Here is a 21,584-nt window from a genome sequence, read left to right on the forward strand (position 1 = left end):
CATTATGACCCTATAATTTGAGATACAATAACTGAAACATGTTTTTGTACAAAGTATCGGTATCTGATCAGTATCGTCGATACCACCCTGAATTTTACTTGGTATCGGAAAGGAAATCAGTGGTATCGCACATCACTAATAAATACACAGAGGGTTAATGAGGGAAGTGGGAGCACACGGGGAACTCAGGTGACACTGATAATCATAACAAGACACGGCAGGAGTAAACGCAACACTGACGGGAGACTGTCAAAGTAAAACAGGAAGTACACAGAGGTTCAGACAGGAGGAGAGAGAGCACGGGAAGAGCACAGACATAACGGGCTGGGGAAAACATGGAATAAAACACAAGGAGGGGAAACGAGGGCTCACAGATACACAGAGGGTAATCAAATAAGGAACATCTTAACAGAACCTAGGAACCATGGCATAAATAAAGAACAAAATACAAAACACACGAAAACTAAGAATACTGGGCCAACATGGCCCAGGACCATGACAGTAAAAGCCTGACTATGAAGAAGAACTTTCGAGTAAAGGTTATTTGAGATCAAGCATAGCTGATTTCTTATCCTTTTCAAAGTTGTAAGAGCTGTTGTAAGTTCTTTAAAAAAATGTATTACTCCCTGTTATTCAGACATGAGTTTGCTTGATGTGTTTGAAGGCTCTCCACAGCTCATAGTAGGGACGACTTCAAGAGAAAACAGTGTTTGTTTGGAGGCTGTGAAACCACAGAGACTTTGGGGGGGGGCTCAGTGTGAATGTGGTTCAAAGACAAAAAAGGCGATGAAACGAATCGGGGCAGAAGAAGGAGAGAGATGAGGTAGAAGAAATGAAGAGGGTGACGCATGAATTTGTTACGAGACAGTAGGAAAAATTAAACAACCTCTCAATATCCAGTCAAATTACTTTTGACTGGTTACCTACATATATTATTGTCATGGTAGCAAACATTTAAAAAAAAAAATTGACAGAAAAATGTCAGAAAGGTTCATGAAACATGATAATTTTCTTGGATTTTTCACTAATTTACGTCGTATCACCAATTTGCAACAAACTGCAGCAGCAATAGGCCTCTTTTCTCTGCAGGTGTCCCAGGTAAGCCATGGCGGGATCCTAGGAGCCAGAGAAATAAAGGGCAAAGTCTTCTCCGTAGGTTGACTACACTGTGGGGACAGGTAGTCAGCAACCATAAATTCTAAAGTTTATTTCATTATTTTATACTCTGTTGTCAAAATATCTTTTGTGAAAAGGGTCTCCAAAGCTAGAATGAAAAATAAACTGTAGGAAAATATTATGCTTAATTGTTCACCCCTCTAATGGGGGTGAACAATTAATTTTGCAAAGGGGCCATATGAGAAAGTGGGACTGATGTTGAGGCCCCAATCATAAATGGACTGGTCCTTATATTGCGCTTAGATTGCATTTACTTATTCATAAAAAAACTGAGAAAAAAAAAAGTTTTCTATTTAACATTCACATTTGATGCATCAGAGAAGAGCTTGGGGTTAGTATCTTCCCCAGTGATATTTGACATGCAGACTGGAGCAGCCAGGGATTAAACTAACAGCCCTCAGGTTAGTAGATGATCCGCTCTACCTCCTGAGCTACAACCACCCAATTCTGCTGAGGACCATTTTGATCTCTTTAAAAGTGTGTTGGTGCAGCCTTCCACAACGGTACCAGTTTCTCTGAGCCCCTCGGGGGGCAAAATGAATTGTCCACCCTGATCTCCTGACTGTTTACAAAGTTCAATTGGTTTAATTGGAGAAAAGCTAAAATGGCTTGTTTCAGATGGAGAATGAGGGGCTGCACAAAGAATCCACTATATTTACTGGTGGAAAAGTCACTTGATCTCTTTCCTTTGTTTACTTTTTTTCCTCAAAATATAGTGATCTACTAATGAACAGATGACAATGAGCTACACCCCTTGGACTGCATGCTGCGTCTGAAAAGGGAAATTACTGGTCTTTTACAGAAATAAATAAAATGATGGCATAAAAGAGGTCCTCGATGTCCTTTTTTGTTTTGTGGAATCTTAATGAGCACAAACCAACAACCTGCTCTGAGTGTATATCGTACGTAGACTGTGTGGAGCATTACTCCACAGCATGGGGAGTGAAAACGATGAGCGAGAAAAACTGAGGGAGGGAGAAAAGGCTAGTTGCCTGGTGACGGAGGCAGAAGGAGAGGAAGGAGAGAAAAGGTGAAGAAAGGAGAGAAAATGAGGAGGAGGAAGAGGAGGAGGAGGAGAGGAGTGGAGTGGAGTTGCTTCCAAGTGCAAAGAGTTACTGATCACGATGCTACATCTGTTGCTGCCATCTCTCCTACTGTGCTCTCTCTGGCTCACTCATAGGATGAAGAAGAGGTTTCGGCCCTCTGTTTTTTCCATGTTGTATCTTTGGGAAGGATTTATGGTTTTTATTAGCCATAATTAGTGCTTCCAAATTATTTATTTATTTTCCTGTGTTCTTCTGACTAGTCGGATAGCGTTTACAAAGGCTGACTTAGGATGTCCAGCTCCAAACAAATGGCTGCGTGTAGCAGCTAATGCTCCTGTTCCTCTTCCTATTCATTAATGTTCCACATTAACAAAGTCACTTTCTCTAATGTGTTTTCCACTCCTACCTTCATTGTCATACATTCATTAAATACTCAGTGTCCACTGTTACGTGAACTAAGATTCACATACAGAAATCTGAGAAATGCAGTAAGATTATTCTCCTCTGTGGAATGTTTGGAGGAGGAATGCATTATATTTTTTGCTGAGGTCATATGGAGTGGATTCTAGTAGGAGTTTATTCATTCTCTAGTATGGACGGATCACCTTTTGTGAATATCAAAGTATATTTGTGCTTTTACTCCTTTTATCTGAGGCACACAGTAGCCCCACCCACCTGCCGTTCAAAACTTCTGCTTGCGTGGGGCAGCCAATCAGAATGGGTGGATGAACTTAATAGAAAAGTAGCTAAAATGGAATATTTTGGACTGGGGGTGAACCAAGACCCAGTGTAAAGCAAATGAGGATTATTTTGAAAGGTGAGTCCTGAAAACCTAGTCTAGCATAGTTCATGAATTTAAATTTAAAAGGTCTGTGTAAACATGGATCAGGCCTTTATTGGCTTTTGAGCCACCTTGAACTAGTTTCATTCTAATATCAGACTCTAGTAGGGCTGGGCGATATGGCCTAAAATCTCGATATTCTTTAGCTGGATGGCGATATACGATATATCTTGTGGGGGGGGGTTTGTTGTTTTTTTTAAAGCCATAAAGTAAGAACAAAAAGAAAGTTCTTAGTCAAAGCTGTGTCCCAAATCTTGGGACTTTTGTACATGAAAAAATTACTCAGAAATAAATTATCAGCATTTATTATATAATAATTCTCCATAAATAAAATAAAACAATGTTGTTTTTGTTCATAACAAAACGCTCACAATTGTGGAGTCAAAATGTAAATTAAAAGACGCTGAGCATAATAACAAAGACAGATTTTGCAGCTGCTCTGTTCCCAAGTTTTATTGCGTGATTGACAGCCTGGAGTTTGAAATCCGCGAGGCTCCAGACTACGGTAGCCGTAATGCTCCAACAATCCATCAAGCGGTGCGGCTTCGTAGCTTACCAAAGTCATACTAAAGCATTTTTGACAGATTGACACAGAGCGCTGTGTACCACATAAAAGCGGTTCGCGATCAGTAAGCACAACCAGAATTCATACATAAGGCACACTGTCGATTTTTGAGAAAATGAAAGGATTTTAGTGTAAGGTTATAGTCCGAAAAATACGTACATACAATATATACACTGAACAAAAATATAAACGCAACACTTTTGTTTTTGCTCCCATTCCCCATGGGATGGACGTAGAGACCTAAAATTCATTCCAGATACACAATATAACCATCCCTCCCAAACAGTGGTCACAAATCAGTCCAAATGTGTGGTAGTGGGCACATCTGTTATATTGAGATAATCCATCCCACCTCACAGGTGTGCCACATCAGGATGCTCTTCTGACATCATGAGTAGTGCACAGGTGTACCTCAGACTGCCCACAACAAAAGGCCACCCTGGAATGTGCAGTTTTGTCTCACAGCAAAATGCCACAGATGCCACAAGCAATGAGGGAGCGTGCAATTGGCATGCTGACAGCAGGAATGTCAACCAGATCTGTCGCCCGTGCATTGAATGTTCATTTCTCAACCATAAGCCGTCTCCACAGGCGTTTCAGAGAATGTGGCAGCACATCCAACCGGCCTCACAACCGCAGACCTCGTGTAACCACACCAGCCCAGGACCTCCACATCCAGCAGGTTCACCTCCAAGATCGTCTGAGACCAGCCACCCAGACAGCTGCTGGAACAATTGGTTTGCACAACCAAACAATTTCTGCACAAACTGTCAGAAACCGTCTCAGGGACGCTCAACTGCATGCCCGTCGTCCTCATTGGGGTCTTGACCTGACTCCAGCTCGTCGCCGTAACAGACTTGTGTGGGCAAATGCTCACATTCGATGGCATCTGGCACGTTGGAGAGGTGTGCGCTTCACGGATGAATCATGGTTCACATTGTTCAGGGCAGATGGCAGCTGAGAATGTCCCAGTTCTTGCATGGCCAGCATACTCACCGGACATGTCACCCATTGAGCATGTTCGGGATGTGCTTGACCGGCGTATACGACAGCGTGTAGCAGTTCCCACGAATATCCAACAACCTCGCACAGCCATTGAAGTGGAGTGGACCAACATTCCACAGGCCACAATTGACAATCTGATAGACTCCATGCGACGATGTGTTGCACTGCATGAGGCAAATGGTGGTCACACCAGATACTGACCGGTTCTGGGTCCCCAGACCCCCAATAGCGCAAAAAACTGCACATTCCAGGGTGGCCTTTTGTTGTGGGCAGTCTGAGGTACACCTGTGCACTACTCATGATGTCAGATCAGCATCCTGATGTGGCACACCTGTGAGGTGGGATGGATTATCTCAATATAGCAGATGTGTCCACTACCACACATTTGGACTGATTTGTGACCACTGTTTGGGAGGGATGGTTATATTGTGTATCTGGAATGAATTTTAGGTCTCTACGTCCATCCCATGGGGAATGGGAGCAAAAACAAAAGTGTTGCGTTTATATTTTTGTTCAGTGTAATTCTGGTTTTGTCATTTTCTGTCCTTCACATCCCTCATCTTTTCTTTCACTTGTTTCTTTTGTACACTTCTTTGTCAATTTCAGTTTTGTGGCTCTCTTTCTACTCTTGAACTTTTCTTTCCTGTGCTAATTTTGTTTTTGTTTTTTCTCTCTCTCCTGTGAATCCCCTGTTCCCTCTTCATTCAGACAACCTATGCTCTGTCCCACTTTTTTCTATCTTTTTTTTTTTTTTTTTAAATTTCTCTTCCTTTCCCTCGCCTTTTCCTCACCTGCCCTATTAGCTCTCTTGTTACATCATCTGGTCTTTCCTCTCCCTCTCCTCTCCTCTTTTTTTTTTTTCTTCCCCTCCTATTTGTCTTGTCCTACTAATTCATTTCTTATGGAGCCCCGCAAGGGACATGGGAGAAAAAAAAATTAAGACTGACTTTTGCGAGATCTCGCAAAACAAACTCGGGATCTCGCAAAACTCTTGCGAGATCTCGCAAAAGTTTTAGCCACATTGGAGGCCGCCAGCTCGAAGCCGACCGGGAGGTCAAGGCACGATGTGCCGGTAGAGCGGTGTTCCTCCCGGCTGTAGTAGGGCTCGACCTCCCGTTAGCTTCGAGATGGTGGGTGTCAGATCTCCGAAAATGTCGGAGCACTTTTGCAAATATGTGATGTCTTGTAAACCGAGCACATATTTGACGTTTACACAACTACATTCACGGCTCAAAATATCTTACGTTTTTGTGACTCAGAAACAGTAGTATTACAACTAAGTAGCTGCCGCCATTGTTGGAATTCAACTTTTGCGAGATCCCGTGTTAGTTTTGCGAGATTTCGCAAAAGTTCATCGGAATTTTTTTTTTTTTTAATTTTTTTTTTTCCCCTCCCATGTCCCTTGCGGGGGTCCATAATGTATCTTTCCTCCTTGGCTGTATTTAAAAAAAACCACAAAAAAACCCCAAAACATTTTCCTCCTCATTTGGGGCTCTTGACTTGCTGAAATTCAGCTGATGGGACTTTTAGTGTTATCGGGCAGACAGAAACACCTCTTCCTCTCATATACATGCACGCGATTAGTAGAGAACTACTGCCAAATAACTTCATGACACACACAAGAGCAACAGCAGCTTAAGGCATTTCATAGTCCTCAAGAAATCAAATAAAACTCAAAGTAGAATAGAATTAGAATAGAATTCAATTTTATTGTCATTGCACATGCACAGGTACAGGGCAACGAAATGCAGTTTGCATCCATCCAGAAGTGCTTTAGTGATATAGATATATTACAATATATATTAGCAATAATATAGATATGTAAGTATATTACAGAAATGGGTCTATTATGTTATAATGTACATGGTATGAAGTATGTTGTGAATATTCTATAACTATAGGTATGTACAGGCTGTAGTGAGTACAAGCTATGTACAGGATATGAACAGGATATAAATATGAAAAACTATACAGAATATGAAATAAATAACTTTACAGAAATCTGAGATATACAGTTATACAGAAATGGGAACTATGCAAGTTGTAAACAGTTGTAGGGTTAAAAATTATCGTATGTACAGAATGATTATTTACAGAGCTATACAGTAGTGCAGTTAAGATAAGTGAGATATGTGGATAATTTCTACAGAGGCTATATAAAGTGCTGGTGGTTGTGAGTGGTGGTTCAGTCCATGTTATTATTGTGTGTTTGAGGGTACAGTTGTCCATTGTGGGTGTGTGTATGTTCAGTCCATGTGTTAACGTGGGTCAGATATCAGGAGGCAGAGTTGAGGAGTCTGACAGCTGTGGGGAAGAAGCTGTTCCGGTACCTGGTGGTCTTAGTCCGGAGGCTCCTGTAGCGCCTCCCAGAGGGCAGGAGGGTGAAGAGTCCATGTGATGGGTGACTGGGGTCTCTGATGATTTTCCCAGCCCTTTTCAGACACCGCTTCCTGTAGATTTCCTTTATGGCAGGAAGTGGCGCTCCGGCGATGCGCTGGGCAGTTTTCACGACCCTCTGCAACGCCTTCCGTTCCGAGGCAGAGCAGTTCCCGTACCAGACTGTTATACAGTTGGTCAGGATGCTCTCGATGGTGCAACGATAGAAGTTCACCAGGATGTCTGAGGACAGGTGGTTCTTCCTCAGAGTCCTCAAGAAGAAGAGGCGCTGGTGAGCCTTCTTGACCAGCTTGGAGCAGTTTGTCGTCCAGGTGAGATCCTCGGAGATGTGGACACCCAGGAACTTGAAGCTGCTCACACGCTCCACAGCCGTCCCCTTAATGTGGATGGGTGGATGTGGGTCAGCATTCCTCCTGTAGTCCACGATGAGCTCCTTGGTCTTCTCGGTGTTAAGCAGCAGGTTGTTTGTGTCGCACCACTCAGCCAGACGATCCACCTCCTCCCTGTAGGCGGCCTCATCGTTGTCACTGATGAGGCCAATCACCGTGGTGTCATCTGCAAACTTAATGATGGTGTTGGAACCATCGGCAGGTCTGCAGTCATGGGTGAAGAGGGAGTAGAGGAAAGGGCTCATCACACAGCCTTGTGGTACACCGGTGTTCATTGTGATTGTAGATGAACAGTGGTTATCCAGGACATGTTGGGGGCGGTTGGTCAGGAAGTCCAGTAACCATTTGCAGATGAGGGAACTGATGCCCAGGTCTGTCAGTTTCCTGATGAGTTGTGAGGGTGGATTGTATTGAACGCTGAACTGAAGTCTATAAACAGCATTCTGGCGTAGGTGTTGTTGTTGTCCAGGTGTGAGAGGACAGAGTGCAGTGCGATGGAGACTGCATCCTCTGTACTCCTGTTCTGGCGGTATGCGAATTGGTGGGGGTCCAGGGTGGGGGGGAGACAGGATTTGAAGTGTGCTAGGACCAGCTGCTCTAAGCACTTTGTGATGATGGGAGTGAGTGCTACTGGGCGGTAGTCATTGAGGCTTGATGGGTTGGAGATTTTGGGTATCGGGATGATGAAGGTGGATTTGAAGCAGGCCGGTACCACAGCGTGGGCCAAGGAGAGGTTGAATGTGTCTGTCAGCACTTCTGCAAGCTCCCCAGAACACGCTCTGAGAACACGCCCGGGGATGCCATCAGGACCTGCAGCGTTGTGGACATTGATCCTGCTCAGCACCGCTCCTACATCGGTGGGGGAGAGAGTCAGAGGTTGGTGGTCTGGCGTCACGTCTGCTTTGGTTGTGGTTGTGGGGTTCCCTCGCTCAAAACGAGCATAAAAGTTGTTGAGCTCGTTGAGGAAGGAGACAGAGGATGCGGGGGAGGGTTTGGTGGTCCTGTAGTCTGTAATGGTCTGGAGTCCTTGCCACATGCATCGGGGGTTGGAGTTGGAGAAGTGTTCTTCTACCTTCTTTTTGTAATGGTGTTTGGCTTTTTTGATGCCCTTCTTTAGATTAGCCCTGGCTGTACTGTAGGCGTGTGCATCTCCTGACCTAAAGGCGGTTTTGCGGGCTTTCAGGAGGAGACGAACATCCCGGTTCATCCAAGGCTTCTGGTTGGGGTACATGGTGATCCGTTTCTGGGTGGTGACACTGTCTGTGGTTTTGGAGATGTAATCCAGTACAGATGAGGCGTACTGGTCCAGGTCTGTGTGGGTGAACATATTGTGTTTGTCTGTGTTTTTAAATCTGTCCTGGAGCACTGCGTCTGTCCCCTGTGGCCACACTTTAATTGTCCTCACAGCAGGTTTCACACGTTGGATGAGTGGTGAATACCTAGGTGTGAGGAACAGGGAGAGATGGTCCGATTGTCCAATGTGGGGGAGGGGTGTGGCTTTGTAGGCTCCAGCCAGGTTGGAATACACATGGTCTAAAGTCTTGTCTCCTCTGGTGTGGCAGGAGACATGTTGGTGGAATCTGGGGAGGACTGTCTTTAAGTTGGTGTGGTTGAAGTCTCCAGCAACAATAAAAGCAGCCTCGGGGTATTTATTCTGGTGTTTGTTAATGGCTGCAGAAAGTTCTTTCATGGCCAACCTAGCATTAGCGTCGGGGGGTATATACACGGCAGTGAGTATGATAGAGGTGAGTTCTCTGGGGAGATAATAAGGTCTGCATTTGACCATTAAAAACTCCGCATTAGGTGAGCAGTGACTCTCAGTAGTAGACTGCAGCACTTAAGTTTATATAATTCTAAGTTGTTCCTTCTGTATCTGTTCTTCATTCTGACTGCTAAATGCTAACACCACAGTGTTCAACACACACATACAAGCACTCTGCTTGAGGCTAGGCTCATACATTTTTAACTGCACTGCTTACTTTTTTGTTGTTCTTAACCACTTCCTTCTTAAGTAAAAGGTCATAGGGTTTTTTGGACTGATGAATTGATGCTAATTAATGCAGAAGAGTTTTTTTTTTTTTTTTTTTTTTTTTAAACTGATACCATCAACTGGCTGTGAAATTGCCAGAAAAAGAGCCGAGACTAGGGATGGGTACCGGTATCCGGTGCCATCATGGCACCGGTTCTGTCATAAACGGTAGTAACCAGACCGAAAAGCAGCGCACATTTCGGTGCTTTATTTCGGTGCTTTTTTTTTTTTCCTGAGCTGTGATACACCTTAGATTCTAGCCAATCATTTTACGTTTCCGAGGATAGTAGGCGGGCCCAGGTACGTACGTTCTTTTAGAGCAGAGCTACAGATTAAAAATGTCCAAGGCGAAGCGGTCAAAAGTCTGGCTGTACTTCACAGCAAAAGATGCAAACTCTGCAGCCTGCAACAAGTGCTTTAAGGTGATACTGTGCAAAGGAGGTAACAACTCGAATCTGATGAAACACCTGGCGACGCATAGTGTTTTTTTTAAAAGCCGAGAAATGCGCCGTATTTGATAGCTTGCTGCGAGACCTCACACCGTGCACATCTACTGCGGGTGTGGTGCCTGTTATCGGACCCGGAGTTTGCAACATCCCCCAAAAACCCGAAGAGTAGAGTCCTGGCCCCTAGCCCTGCCAGTGTAGCAGAAATGATGACGGATGATGATGGCAGCAGCAGCCGTTCTTCTCCGCGTGAGTAGCTTAATGTTGTTCGTGTGTAATTTACGCTGAGTAGGCTAACCACGTTATTGCATTAATGTATGTAAGGTGAACTAGCAAACATCATCATAGCTACATGCGGCTGTCTTCTTGTTTGATGGCAGATACTCCCTTCACCCTGGCCAAAAAGGCTAAAATGACCAAAGAAAAAGTGGAAAACAGTTAAACATGAGAGGTTTTTGGACAAAGTGTGTGTTTTTTCCATTGTTTAAGCTCTGCTTCCAGCCAAGAATGATACCATATATGCCCCATAGCTGCAGAAAAGGCTAACATTGTTATATTTTTACAAAAAACAGCTGAACATGAAAGGTTTTTGGACCCATTTTGTGTTCTCCATTCTTGAAGCACCGGTTTGAGCACCGTTTAAGCATCGGTACCGGTTTGGCACTGGTATCGGATAAAACCTAAACGATACCCATCCCTAGTCGAGACTGTGCGTCTAACCAGAACCCATAGTGTTTTTCTGAATGACTCATGTCTGTCAGCAAGTTTGGAAATAACCTGAAATCGAGAGAGCTTCAGAGTTTTGTACTGCATAATAAACTGTTCACTTTAAGCCCCAGTCTAGCAGGTCTACAGACTCATTTGTTTGCATTGTTTGTGTGAAAGATTCTGTTGCAACTGCAGACACTTGCTAACTAAACATCAAGCCAAATGCAACATGGAATACTGCAACCTAATCAGCTTTAAAGTAATGTTTTAAAATTCTTTGGTTTCAGTGCTAAGACACAAATTGTTTCTGGTTTGCATTGCGCAAATTTTTGTAACCAAGATCACCTACTTGACAGCAAGCAACCTCCTGCAACCAGTCACAGAATACTCATTTTTCTCTAGTGACTTGTGGTTGCTGCTTAATAAATATGTAAAAAAGCAAACATATAGAAAAGAAGATGGGTTTACAAACTGATGTTTCACGCTGGTTTGTGAATGTTTCCTTTTGGACCTTTTGAATTGAGTATTTTGGTCGTTGTAAACCTGACAAGTCAAAGGATTGATTGGACTGAGAAACTGAGTGACAGTCATTTACAAGGTAACCCTGCCAATAATCAAAACTGCTGTCTTGTCTGTTTCACTCTCAATGGAACCATAATTTACAAAAGGAGCTCATGCTGTATTTAATAAGATGTAAGACTAGCATTTGAGACAAACTTACCAGCAAAGTATTCGTAGAGTTAATCGATGGAGTGAGTATTAGGCTAATTTTCTTATACACTTCTATAGAATCTGACTTCTCTTTAACTTTAAGTTTTAAGGCACTTACACACTGACACAACTTTTCACAACCAGAAGCAGTGCTCGTTCTCCTAAAATCAAATCATGTTTGAAGTGACGGGTAAGAAGTCTGTTAAATAGCCCCTCTACAACCTCAAAGCCTCCTCGGGGGAGCATGCCATTCAAACAGTGGGAGAATGTGGGAAGAAAATTTGCTGGTGTGAGTGGCTCATTAAAATCCCTGCTTTAGTCTGTGGAGACACTGCGGAGTATAAATCGGAAAACTCAGACACCTGTCAGTGCCCTCTTGCCTCATAAACTTGAGATGGTTTATCATGATTTTAGGATAACCACTAGATGACTAGAAAATAATACTTTAGCTATTTTGACCTAAAAATCATCAGCAAGGTGTTATTGAGGTATTAAAGTCAGACTTTTACTACCTGACTTCAGATGAGTTTCCACCTGCTGGCCATTAGAAGGAATGAAGGTTTAAGACAAATTTGCTCTGCCTTCAACTTTGACATCCAGAAAAAGACATCTGTTGTATACAGTCAGTTTCCAGTTTGTTGTGATGTCAAACAGTGGCTGACACCGCGCTTCTCAAGCTTTTTCTCTCCAGCTCCACCCTCAAAGCCAAAAAAGGTTTGCACCCAATATGATGCTATTTGCTATTATTATCAATCTCATGCCATTAATGATTAAGAATTTGTGGTGAATTTAAGTGAAATAAAGGTTAGCATAATAACATTACGCATCACTTGTTTTTGTTCCCTTTAAAAATCAGTTCACCTGAAATCAAATCTATATTTGCCCTGATCATCTACAGCCCATTTACAGAGACTATGCCCAATCAATGGGAGCCTATAGTTTGACATTTGTAACATTGGATTATTTTAGATTAGATTAAATTCAACAACCACATCTGGTCAGACTCTAAACCTTGTGATGTACATGTGCTGCCATCTCAGTTTGATAAAATTACCAAATAACATGACTGACTGTTAGCTGCTTCTTATATTCTGAGCTAGAGTCACACAGATTAATAAAATGTCACATCTAAAAAGCATACAATTAAAATAGTTTATTTTTCCATTCATCTTTCTTTAACACAAACTTTATTTTCGTATTTATAGTTTTGTTTTTTTTTTGTTTTTTTTTTTCATTAAAAACTTTGATAAACCTTAAATAGTTTTGTCAGGATTATGACTGGCATATGCAGAATATTTAATGATTTAGATATCTGGTCTTTTTATTGAATTCTCAGTGTGCACGTGTATTATCTATTTAACTAGGGAACCTTTGGATCCATCAAAATGGCTTTTGTCTTGTTTTGGAATGAAACTCTGCAAAACACTGTTAATATGAAGAGTTTGAATTGATAAAAAAGTGTAAATGGACCATTGATTGCTGATGTTATCATCACAGAAAACCGTTAAACTAAACCTTTCCATTAATTTATTGGCAGTTCACTGCAGCATTAATGTAAGAACGAGCAAGGTATTCTCGTTACATTAGTGATTGCTATTTCTGCTGACTCTGCAAGAGCCTGACATTACGTCAAGATGTTTAGCAGTCACGTTACAATGGTGTCCTTTGTGCTGGCAAAACAACCGTGTGAGTTCTACCAGCGTGTCTAAACAAATAATGCCTGTTGTGCATGGTTCGGGAGAAAGTGTTGTGTTCAGACTTGGCATATTGGTCTCATGTAAAACATCTCATGTAAGATTGCAATCATTCAAAGGGCTGTTAGTCTGACTTAAAGTAGAGAGAACTTGCAAACCAACATTGTCCTACCTAGAACCAACCCGCTAGCATGGCAGAACCCCAAGAGCATATCACTCTCCATGTTGAAAAATAACACATAGTGGCACACAGTTAATTTCATGTAATACCAAAATGTCTTGCCAAAGTGTCTACACATATCCAATAAGTTGTACTACTAACAGGTTACACTACTAACTTTGCCATTTTGTTTTTTTTGTTTTCTGTTTTTTTAGCAAGAGGGCAAAATTTGTGTTTTTAACAGGTCACCCTTCGCCCGCAAGCTGTCAGATTGGTTCAGTTTGTAATAATGACTTGGTTGTTGTGTTTTGTTGAGTGTCTGTTCCTGGGTTCACATCTTTAAATAGGAGAGGACATCCCTGCAGTGTTTTAATGTGACTGTAATAGAGACTGCATGACTGACCCATTGTTTTCCCCTTTCCATCTACTTACCAGTTGGTCAACAGAGATTTCAGTATAGTAATATTCAATTCAATTCAATTTTATTTATACATTGCCAAATCACAACAACAGTCGCCTCAAGGTGCTTTATATTGTAAAGTAGATTCTACAATAATACATACAGAGAAAAACCCAACAATCATACGACGACCTATGAATAAGCACCCTTGCAACAGTGGGAAATAAAAAACAAAAAAAAACAAAAAACCTTTTAAATGGAAAAAACCTCCAGCAGAAGCAGTCTCATGGTGAGGTGGCCATCTGCTGCGACCAGTTGGGGTGAGAGAAGGAAGACAGGATAACAGACATGCTGTGGAAGAGAGACGGAGATTAATAACAAGTGTGATTCAATGCAGAGGGGTCTATTAACACATAGTGAGTGAGAAAGGTGACTGAAAAGGAAATACTCAGTGCATCATGGGAATCCCCCAGCAGCCTACACCTATTGCAGCAGAACTGGTCCTGGTCACCTGGTCCAGCCCTAACTATATGCTTTAACAAAAAGGAAAGTTTTAAGCCTAATCTTAAAAGTAGATATAGTGTCTGTCTCCCGAATCCAAACTGGAAGCTGGTTCCATAGTAAAGATGACCTTCTTAAATGTTTGTCACTAAAAGCCTTGTTAATATTAATAAATGGATATATGTAGGGCTGCTCAATTAATCGAATTTTAATCACGATTACGATCTGGGCTTTCAACGATCATTAAAAATGACGGAGCCGATTATTAGCCCCTCCCTCATTTATCCGCGACACCTTAAAGACCGGTCCGTGAAAATATTGTCGGGCATAAACCTGTCCATGGCGCAAAAAAGGTTGGAGACCGCTGATTAAGAGGACCCGAGGGAAGCTCGGAAAGCTAAGCAGAAGTTATTTGGAGAGGAGAGTGACTGCCATTGGTTGAAAAGAGAGGTAAAAAAAACTTCAGTGGTGTTGCACACTATTTTATATTATTTTTTAAAGTCATTATTCAATACATTGTTATTGTTAACCCTTTAAAGCCGGTCAGAGCAGCACGCTCTGTTTTGTGTAACTATTTTTAAATCCCTGTAGAACATGAACCGTGTAAGCTAGCGCAATAATTTGTTTTGCATATGAAACTTACATCTTATGCCATCAGCTTGTCCTCGGTCACAGTTTCCTTCCACATAAATTGCATAAAAAGCGCTTGCAGCAACAAAAACATAATATTCCAGAAACACGCTTTGCCGATCAGCTGTTCGTAACACTTCGCACATTGAAACAGACGTCACCGCTAACTATCACATATCCGCCATTTCCTGCCCGAAACCGGAAGTGATGTCATTTTTGCGGAAAATGTAGTTTTTTTTTTTTTACTTGTAGGCCTTAAAAGCCTATACTGGTCATGTTTGACTTTTCTGAATAGTTTCTGGGATGCTTAGAACTCGAATTGCACTGCTGGAAATAGTTTATTTTGATGCACCTGCTGTTTTCTTTGCAAATTTGCATCATAGGATTGTTTTTGTTTTTCCTGCAGTATATAAAAATTGCTGTATCTCCAAAATAAAACTATGAAGACACTCAAAATAAACTTTTTTGTATTTAAAGTTTTGAGGGATAAACCTCTTAAATTTCTCCAAGTAGAAATATATGTTAAAAAACAAAAACAATTTTCAATTTTTTTGTAGTTTATTGCACTTTTTTGCAATTAATGTAGTTACTATGGACTTAATGCATACATATTATTAAAATATGGGCTATAACAGTTGTATAGCAACTTGAAATGCTCCCACAAATGGCACTACAACATGTAAAAAAATAATATAAGCTCTGGCAGACTTGGTTCTATGGTAGGTCTTAAAGGGTTAAATAAATATCGTCAAATAATCGCGATCTTAATTTCAGTGAAAATAATCGTGATTATCATTTTTGCCATAATCGAGCAGCCCTAGATATATGCATTTTTTTTTTATTAATAAAGTTGACTTAATAGTTTATATGACAATCCTATATTATTTGTGGTGTAACATCTTTAACTAGCTAGATATCAGATATTAGCTCATACAGCTATTTTTTTTTTTTAATATTCACCTTGTTAAAATTTTACATTAATGTAAAATATATTTTTATGTCACATTTTCAGTAATTATTGATATTGTGAGTTCTTTTTACCTTTATGTCCATGTCATGAAAATTAAATTGGGACATTTGTGCACTGGTAAAAATGTTCCTTTAAGCCTTGCTGTCATATAATGAGAAAATTTCCTTAAATCATAAACATATGCAACTAATCACATAGGTGGAACTTGGAGAGGGGTGGCTTTTCTTGTTTCATTATTGTAGTGTAGACCTATGACATGTTCTAGGTTGACATCATGTCTCCTAGCAACACCATCCGAGTTTTCAGTCATCTGTTTTACAGGGAAGCTCCCCACCCAGAGGCTCTACACATGCTGTTTCTACAAACGGGCTCAAAATCCTTTAAAAAAAAAAAAAAAAACTAAAAACCTGCTGTTGGACGAGCATATTTTATATTTCCTCATTAAAATGTGAGGGCAGAGTCAAACTTTGGTTTTGGTTGGTGACATAAAGAGGGTCTGCTGCACCAAAGAGATGTTTGAGGTAGATTCGATTGGACAGATGAAGACCTGGGGAACGGTTTCTGCTGTAGGTTGCAGTAATATTTGAGACAGCGGCAATTTGTGTCTGTTCTGTGCCAGACGTTTATGGAATATAGTTACACACATGCACACAGACTCACAGTATCCTCACCGTTCTGTTGTCAGAATTGATAGTAGTAATTACTGCTCTGTGACCAGTGGACCCTGTTAAACCGATGCTAGCTGTTTGTGCGCCTTTTCTGTGAGCTTTGATGCGTACTGTGAACCCATTTCCATCTCGGTGAAAGCTGTGTGTCATTATTCCGTACCACTGAGAGCCATCCAGTACATTGACAATTAATTTTTAAGAGCTACTTTCTGGTCCACTGGGAATTGTGGGAATTGCTGTCCTCGAAGCCTTTTTATGCTTCATGTCAAAGTCTTAGCAGATTGGTTTTGACCTGGTTCCCTGGTTTGACCTTTTCACATTTAGCAGAAGGATATGGGTTTATTGGAAATCTTTCCCCATCGTGTCTGTAGACAGAATTTAATACCACAGATTAAATCTGGAACAATCCAATTAATTTTTAAAATCCTCTGTAAGAGCATTTGTTGCTGTTTTTGGCTAAAGTTAAATTCTGACATTGATCCATGAGTCAATATTCTTAAAAACATGCTGTATACATAACCTGTAAGAAACAGCTGTTGTAGCACAGGGCATTCTGTAAAGTAATTTATCATTCTTGATAAATGCATTTTTCTTTAATACTGTAGGCATTAATCCATTTTATACATTAAATATAAACAAAAAGCTGCTCTACATATTTATAGTATGCTACAGTATTTTTCTATTAGTCTCTTTTTGAACATTATTTCTAACAACATTCAATTGTAAAGATCTAAAAATCCAGTAAAACGCACTGACCACAACTGCTATATTTGGCTATAGATGGCTATACTTTGACGCCAATCTAACGCATAGGGACAGGCAAACCGCCATACTCGCATTCACACGTACAACCAAATTAGAATAACCAATTGCCTGGGAAGAAGCTGGGGTATCTGTAGAGAACCCACACAGGCTCATAGAGGATAGAAGCCCCTAGCCCAGTTTGGATTCAAACCCAGGATCTTCTTGCCACATTATGCTCTGTTAAAAAGACTCTGCATCTCTCAACCAATATATCGAACTCTGAGCTTTAGAATCAGAATTAAGTAAAACTGGTGCTCCAGTAGTCTGATTCAGTGATGTGAGAGTTTGTCTCAGTGGCTCTATTGTTTGGTGCAGTGGCCTTTTATGTGTCAGTCCGGCTTCAGTGCATTTTCTTATTAAACAAATCATGTGGAGAAGAATAAAAAGGCTGAACTATACATGACATAAAGTGATGTCACCCCCGCTACTTCTGCCATATTGACTTCCAATATGAGTGAGACTACTTTTTGAGTGCCTTGTAATGTAATTGTTAGTCACTGTTCATACAGCACTCATATCAGCATGAAATATGAAAAAAAACTGCTTTTATGCAAAGCAGGCTATTGATAATAAGGCCATTGTTCTGCCAGTTGGAGGGGAGGGGGAGGCAGCATCTACCTTTTATATTAAATAATACAAAATCCATCCATGCATTCATCTGTGCATCATTTTCACCATTTTCATGGGGCACACAGAGATTTGTGGAACCCCCTCTCCTTGGACTTCCAGGGAGACACTAAAGCATTCTGAGATATGTAGCATCTTGTATGTGCAACCCTCTTTTAGTCACTACTGACAGTTTAGAATAGAAGATGCTGGAAATGCTTCACACTAAGCTCTGTTTTTATCAAAACACAGCGGTACAGCATCTCCATCGCTGTAGATGCTTACTGGGTCTCTGAAGCTTTTTGCCAGAAGTCATGGCCTTCCTCTGTAGATGGAGTCTGCTCAGTTGTTGTGGAGATGAATTAGTTTACTATGAAAGTGAAGCACAGAATTTCACAATAACAGTAGACTGTCCTTGGTGTAATTTGTCAAAAAAAAAAGAAGTTTCTTGAAGTATTGTGGGCAGATGAGACAAAGATGAGTCAGCCTGCAAACCAAAAGTGTGTAAATGCCCAGCAAATATTTTGATGCTGAATAACCATCATGTATTCTAGGCTTAGTTGAACAATAGATGTAAAACGAAAATTGTGCCATATTTGCAAATGAGCATCCCTTCTGAACACCCCTGAATGTTTGTGTATGGCAATAGGGTTGTTGTTTGTCCTTTTTTTTTTTTTTTTTTTTTTTTTGTGTGTGTGTGTATTTTATTGGTTAGACCAGCGGTCTAACCAATAGTTAAATATCGTTAACTTGGTTTCCCTGGGTCTTTTCCGGTGTTGTAGTTGTGTGTCTTATTTTGAAAAAAATATTTACACGTTACCATAGCGACCAGAGAGCATTAAGGGGCAGAGAGGAGGATGTTACTCTCAATGTTGTTGGTGCATTTCAGGAGGATGCTGCTAATAAAGTTACATAATTACACAGTGAATTAGTGTTTATTATTATATTTAGAAAAATCCCACAATTTTTGTCTTGGCTGTATTGTTTTATTTTGTTGTATTTATCCACAACACCTTAAAGGCCGGTCCATGAAAATGTTGTCTGACATTAAACCAGTCCATGGCGCAAAAAAGGTTGGGGCCTGGTGACCATGGTGGCCATTTAGAAGTCGGCCATCTTGGATACAACTTTTGTTTTTTCAATAGGAAGAGGGCCATGTGACACATCAAACTTATTGGTAATGTCACAAGAAAAACAATGGTGTGCTTGGTTTCAACGTAACTTTATTCTTTCATGAGTTATTTACAAGTGTCTGACCACTTATAAAATGTGTTCAATGTGCTGCCCATTGTGTTGGATTGTCAATGCAACCCTCTTCTCCCACTCTTCACACACTGATAGCAACACCGCAGGAGAAATGCCAGCACAGGCATCCAGTATCTGTAGTTTCAGGTACTGCACATCTCGTATCTTCACACCATAGACAATTGCCTTCAGATGACCCCAAAGATAAAAGTCTAAGGGGGTCAGATCGGGAGACCTTGGGGGCCATTCAACTGGCCCACGACGACCAATCCACTTTCCAGGAAACTGTTCATCTAGGAATACTCGGACCTGGCACCCATAATGTGGTGGTGCACCATCTTGCTGGAAAAACTTAGGGGAACGAGCCAGCTTCAGTGCACAAAGAGGGAAACACATCATCATGTAGCAATTTCAAATATCCAGTGGCCTTGAGGTTTCCATTGATGAAGAATGGACCCACTATCGTTGTACCCCATAAACCACACCAAACCATCACTTTTGTTGTTCCAACAGTCTTGGAGGGATCCATCCAATGTGGGTTAGTGTCAGACCAATAGCGGTGGTTTTGTTTGTTAACTTCACCATTCACATAAAAGTTTGCCTCATCGCTGAACAAAATCTTCTGCGTGAACTGAGGGTCCTGTTCCAATTTTTGTTTTGCCTATTCTGCAAATTCTGTGCGCCGATCTGGGTCATCCTCGTTGAGATGCTGCAGTAGCTGGAGTTTGTAAGGGTGCCATTTGTGAGTAGCTAATATCTGCCGAAGGGATGTTCGACTAATGCCACTCTCCAGTGACATGCGGCGAGTGCTACGCTGTGGGCTCTTGCTGAATGAAGCTAGGACAGCCACTGATGTTTCTTCATTAGTGACAGTTTTCTTGCGTCCACATTTTGGCAAATCCAACACTGAACCAGTTTCACGAAACTTAGCAAGCAGTTTGCTAACTGTAGCATGGGAGATGGGTGGTCTCGTAGGGTGTCTTGCACTGAAATCTGCTGCAATGACCCGGTTACTGCGTTCACCAGATATCAACACAGTTTCGATCCGCTCCTCACGTGTTAACCTCTTCGACGTGTCAATGGCTGTGAACAAAGAGAAACTTGTAAATAACTCATGAAAGAATAAAGTTCCGTTAAAACCAAGCACACCATTGTTTTTCTTGTGACATTACCAATAAGTTTGATGTGTCACATGGCCCTCTTCCTATTGAAAAAAACAAAAGTTGTATCCAAGATGGCCGACTTCTAAATGGCCACCATGGTCACCACCCATCTTGAGGAGTTTGCCCCCTCACATATGCTAATGTGCCACAAACAGGACTTTAATATCACCAACCATTCCCATGTTATTACGGTGTATCTATTAAATGGGCCACCCTGTATAACAAGTGGAACATTAAAACCAGAGTTAGGAAATGGTTTAATGCAACACAGCACTGTCCCACGCTCTGTGTTCCCTCCCAGAGTCTATGATAGATCTTGTTTTGTCATGGTAACTGTCAGTGTTGTGGGTAGCTGGCCTTTAATGTCGCCTAAAGGTCGCCAACATGAGCTGCATGACTCCTCAGGGTCTGGACACAAGAAAACACTAGACCAGCTCAGAGCCAAGAAGATCACATTTTCTCTGTTCAGCCTTTATCGCTCAGTCTCTTTGGTCAAAAATGTTTAAAGTTTGTCATCAGGTGCAGAGAAGGTACAAATGACAGCATATTGCTGTTTTTATTCTAAAAAGGGAATTTTAAGAAGGTTACTCAGTTATCCACACTTTCTATACATCAAAGCTTCAGTGGATTCGGCTGAAGATCCTGCTGTTAATTTCTTTCTTACAGTTGTGATGCTGTTATTGACTGAATTGTATTTCATTCATTTTATTTTTAATGAAAATTTAGAAAAACATGTCTCTTATAGTTCTGTTTCTTTTCTTGATGGTCTGTTTTTCTATATGAACATTTGGATGATGAAGGGTAAAATGTGAATGAAACTGGAAACCAAAAGGTTGTTAAGCAGAAGGGTTTTTGTGCCCTGGTCCACGGATCTTTTATAATTTTCTGCATCTGTTAGTGTACAGGGTTGTTTTTTTTTTTTGGGTTTTTTTTGTTTTTTTTGGTAATGTTTGTGATGGCAGTAAAATTAAAGTGGGTCAGTTGTGCTTGATTAACAGTTCAAAAATAATCCTTGTTTATTTTGAGAGCCTTTTTTTTTTTTTTTTTTTTTTCTTTGAGTCATAAAATAAGGTGCACACAAAGAAATGACAAGGCTTTATCCATGGACATGCAGCACCCAAAAAAGTCATTGCGTTGTATCGCTGGGGATGGATGAATGACCATCTTGCTTAGAGAAAACAAATCCTTTTATCCTTTTTTAGAAAGCAGCCAAGCTCTGATGTCCAGCTTCTGAGGTCAGTGGAATGCCAGAAAAGGTTCAGACCAACATTTATAGCTTGATATTAATAGAATTAGTTTGTCATGTTAAAATGTAAGTGTTCACAATTACAAGGAGGAAATGGAGGAAGCTACTGTGATGCATTGGTTGTGTTCCTAATGTTAGATAGGAAAAAGAATGCACAGTGTAAGACCAGGTTGTATCCAATGTT

The 21,584-nt window shown here is 41.0% G+C and overlaps 1 protein-coding gene across 1 annotated transcript in view; it reads left to right on the forward strand.

Annotated features, from left to right (window-relative positions):
- rab27b (RAB27B, member RAS oncogene family) overlaps window positions 1-21,584 on the forward strand; it is an 81,270-nt gene that overhangs the window by 27,738 nt on the left and 31,948 nt on the right. The window lies entirely within an intron of this gene.

Source organism: Aulonocara stuartgranti (assembly GCF_965226115.1).
Source record: "Aulonocara stuartgranti genome assembly, chromosome: 7".
Lineage (NCBI taxonomy): Eukaryota > Metazoa > Chordata > Actinopteri > Cichliformes > Cichlidae > Aulonocara > Aulonocara stuartgranti.